Source organism: Oncorhynchus tshawytscha, linkage group LG11 (assembly GCF_018296145.1).
Source record: "Oncorhynchus tshawytscha isolate Ot180627B linkage group LG11, Otsh_v2.0, whole genome shotgun sequence".
Classification (NCBI taxonomy): Eukaryota; Metazoa; Chordata; class Actinopteri; order Salmoniformes; family Salmonidae; genus Oncorhynchus; species Oncorhynchus tshawytscha.
The window spans coordinates 12,067,342-12,072,280 of NC_056439.1; positions in this window are offsets into that span (position 1 = coordinate 12,067,342).

Here is a 4,939-nt window from a genome sequence, read left to right on the forward strand (position 1 = left end):
GACGTTCTGCTATTGGTATCTATGTGCTGTGACTGTCACAATTATTTTAAGTGTCTTGAGTGTAAACTTAATGGCTAGTCTTCGACTGCCAAGTTGAAAGTATTCCATTCTTGAAGTCTCATACCTTTTTACCTCAGTAAACGGCAGAGGTGGGACCAAGTCATTGTTTTACAAGTCAAGTAAGTCTCAAGTCTTAGCACTCAAGTCCCAAGTCAAGACAGGCAATCCGAGTCAAGTCTGAAGTAAAGACCGACAAGTCAAGTTTCGAGTCCTAAAGAAGTCAATGTGCTCTTCACCAAATTGAATACCATTTCATATTTTTAACGAGTAAGTTAGTATACACAAATCATGAATACTTGTCCATGGAAATACATGGGTAGCCATGAGAAAGACATCAATATAACAAAATATTGTAGTGCTTTCCTTCTCCAGATATAATTTAGGCACCTAAAACAATCCTGCCATACATTTATTAAAAGGTACATCAAAACAACTGCTACTGAACTTTGAGTAGGCCTACAATTTGAACACTGGCCTGAATGTCTGAGAGAAATACAGATCCCAAAGATGGGAGATAAAACCTGAACATGGAGACTACATGTGTAATGAATAAACAGTTTCATTTTTTCCTCTTATCTCCGCACCCTATGATGTATTGCATTTGCAAAAGACCAAATCGATAAAAGTCTGTCAGTGGTGCACAATGACACCATGGCTGCAGACACGCTCCACTGGAGCACTGGAGGCAGGCACTACCAAGACCCTGATGGCCACTCGGGACAGTGAAGAAAGAGCCTTCATGTTCATTGCCCAGAACAAGAGGGCATTCTGTCCTTCGCGCATGTCAAGGTAGTGACTTAGCTGTAGTGCTGGAGTGGTCCCAAACAACTTTCTTCTGCCTCTTACAGTATGCTGCAAACAGCCCTTCTTGTCCAAGACTATGGTCCTCTCGCTCTTCCTCATCAACAAGAGGCACAGCTTGCTCAGTCCCTGCAGCATCTTGCAGAATCAGTTCTGGAAAAACATGTAAAAGCAGAAACAAAAAAGCCAGTGGGTGATGCAGTGGGTTAAACTGAAAAAGTATTATTGTTTCAGTCAATTGGGATTAAATTATGATAAAAAGTTACCTTTCACTCTTTGTGCCACCACCTTGACCAGCACATGGTGCTCTACTCATAGAGAAAAAGCCAAGGCAGCTGCTTTGAGGTAGACTGGATCTGAAAAGAAGCAGTGATTCCATCTTGTGTCCTGGCTATTTTCACATTGATGAAGATTCCAAGAAATGTCTTGTTCTGTTTTGTTTTTAAATGTTTTGTTCTGGAGACTTCTGAGCAGGCCGCTCAGGAAATTTACTTGAGGCTTCCGCTGCTCCAGGCAGTGATTCAGGGACAGGACAGGGGGAACAACGGAACTGATTGTGACTATCTTCTCCCCCTGTGTCAAATCTATTGCTTCTCCAAATGGCTTCAGAATGCCCAACTCTTTCAACGTATTCCACTCCCGTACTGTGAACAACAACTCCTTGTGCCCAGACTTTTCCCGAATATGACAGAGCTTTAGATGGTCACATTGGATAACTGCCTTCACTTGTCTCAGTGTTGAGTTCCATCTTTTGTTGACAGCAGCAGGGGTGCCTCAAACACCTCTTTGAATGATATGCTTGTATGCAGCAGTGAGCTGATTTTTGATAACTTTGAAAGAGTCGTCATCATCACTTTTGTTTCTTTCAAGCCATCTCCCACCAACAGCTAGAGAGTGTGGGCAAAGCGCTGTAGGCTTTTACACAATAGCCCAACCTTAACACACACCCTCTCAGTGTGTGGTTACAGTAGGTTTTAGGAACAGCAATAACATCAGGCAGGATCTTGGGTGCAATGATCATGTTCCCGCACTGACTGACTGTGTGGAGGCTCATTGATTTAACGTTACGTTAGACTACATGCTACACTAGCAAAGTTATATATAGCTGTCGGCTATATTAGCCACGACTTAAAGTTCTTTGCGCAGCTTCAAATGTTGAACAAAGTTGGAAGTTGTTGCACCTCCATCTGTAATTTTCATCCCGCATGTTTTGCAAGTTGCAATCCGTGTTTTGTTGACTACAGTGTAGTCTTTATATCCGAGAATAATAATTTTGGGTATCATCTTTCCAAGGGCTCCGTCTGAATTAACCCACCGACGTTCCAGTGCACTGCCACACACAACTTTTTCTCCGCTGGCACAATTTTATTGGCTGCTGTCCGATTCAAACTGTAATCGTTAAATGAAGAGTTGATGCGCTGCACACTTTTTTTAATAGCATCGTTTTTAATATTTGGGCTTGGGGAGGGTATCAAGTCAGTTCGAGTCAAAAGGCTCAAGTCCAAGTTAAGTCACGAGTCATTGGTGTCAAAGTCGAGTTGCAAGTCTTTTTTGATTTTGTCAAATCGAGTCTAAAATCATAATATTTGTGACTCGAGTCCACACCTTTGGTAAATGGTGTGCTTGTTGTGAAGCCTTGGGGCCAGATTCAATCCGATCGCGTTTTGTCTGCTATGCACAATGTTCAAAGGCAATGTTCCTGCATTGTCAGAAACCAAATTCACAGTAAACGTTGCATACAGCGCATTTGGAAAGTATTCAGACCCCTTGACTTTTTCCACAGCCTTATTCTAAAATGGATTAAATTGTATTTTTTCTCAATCTACACACAATACCCCATAATGACAAAGCAAAAACAGTTTTTTTTAAACATTTTTACAAACGTATTAAAAATTTAACATTTACATAAGTATTCAGACTCGGGCTGGGCGGTATACCGTATTTTACTATATCTCTCTCTCTCTCTCTCTCTCTCAACGCATATGTTGTTGCTTGACCACGTAACACTTTCGTTCAGTCTGCATGGTCAATGCAGCACATACACCCAACTCGGGAGAGGCAAAGGTCGAGAGCCGTGCGTCCTCCGAAACACAACTCAACCAAGCCCCACCGCCCCATCTTGACACTTAACCCGGGAGCCAGCTACACCAATGTGACGGCGGAAACACCGTACACCTGGCAACCATGTCAGCGTGCACTGCGCCCGGCCCGCCACAGGAGTCGCTAGTGCACGATGGGACAAGGACATCCCTGCCGGCCAAACCCTCCCCTAACCTGGAAGACGCTGGGCCAATTGTGCGCCACCCCATGGGTCTCCCGGTCATGGCCAGCTGCGACAGAGCCTGGATTCGAACCCAGAATCTCTAGTGGCACAGCTAGCACTGCCTTGCGCCACTCGGGAGGCCCTCCAGACATATTTATATGCGTTATAATGCCTTTGAATGACATACCGGGTTACTCAGAAGAAAAGTGATTGATTCTCAGGATGGGACATATGTAAAATACCAGGAAAATATTCAATCCTGGTGTACGCAGCCATCTTGTCTATTTCAAATCTTCTCTCATTGATCATGACATGCAGCACTTTGGGGTGGACCCACCCGTCTCAATGAGAGAAGATTTTATATAGACAAGATACAATTGTTGGATTACCCATTTTAAATAAACTCAGCATTTTCTAAATTCAAATGCCCCACCTGCAACTGGACACATTTTAGAAGATATGTTTGACCGAATCGAGAACGAAGATAATATTGCCAAGTTAATGTTGGTCAAATTCGCTGACCTATACCAAACAGTAACTAACCTGTAACTCCCAGTTAAATCACATTGATGTAACAATCTGTATCAACTGCAGGCCTGGAGTTCAGCTGAACAGTCACAGCTCTCCGAGTATGCACTCATCAGAGGTGTATGAACGACAGATAAGCACTGGATTCGACGGTGGAAAGCATAAACAACTTTAGGGTGTCATGAAAATCAGAGTAGAAAGTTCATAAGTCTTTAGGAACGTAGCAAAGTAAAAGTTGTAAAAAATATAAATAGTAAGGTACAGATACCCCAAACTACTAAAGTATTTTTAATTATGTACTTTACACCAGTGGTGCAAATACACTGTCATGCAAAACTGTTTTGCATGATAAGGAGTGGAATGAGGTTACGTCAAAAGGTCTAGCCTGTTAACCAAGCCAGGCAAGATGATCCGTGCTGAAAAATCTGCATACAGGAGCAAAGCTCCACGTTACCCGTCACGTCCCAGTCTTGACTGATGCTTCAACACCAGTTACGTGTCTGTCCACGAGATTGAGATCAAACAAATCAAATTTTATTTGATGAATGAATGATCCAGTTGCCAACCTGTTCAATTCCTAATTTGACAGAATAAATTCATCCCGTTTCTTTGTGGTTATCCATGCCTCAGGACATCCTCAAATTTTCTACCAGAGCCACTATGTAGTTTCTCCCTAGTCAGTATATCTGGGTCACTTTGTCTGCATTTACACAGGCAGCCCAAGCTCAGATTGGTCAAAATACCAATTGAAAATGATCAGAATTAGACTGCTTGTCCACAAAAATCACCATTTTCAGATCCTCCGGTTCAGCAGACAGTGGAAGTGCAGGACTAATATTGACACACACTAAGGGAACAATTGAATTTAACAAGAGAATCTGAAATGTAGTTATGTATATGCAGAAGTTCCACGTCAACGCACAATCCGATTTTTTAGTCTGGCCCCAGCTTCAGGCACATCAACCAACATGACAGTGTCATGCAATCTTTGTTCATTACCACAGCACCCAAAAGATGGCCACAGCTGAATGAGAATCCACTCCAGATCATAGCAGTGGGTACCTACATTTATTTACGATTGCCCTTTGGTTTGCGGCAGTCATTAAAACAGATACCATCACAAGTCTTGTTCTCGACAGGCCTTTACAAATTAGATTTTAGCGTTCACAAATTATTTAGCAGTTTTTAGGGATGTGACTGATCACTATAAATACAATCAGGATGTGTTTCAGGCATGGACATTCTTTTTGATCTATGAAACACTGAGTAAAGACACCAGAAGCAGAA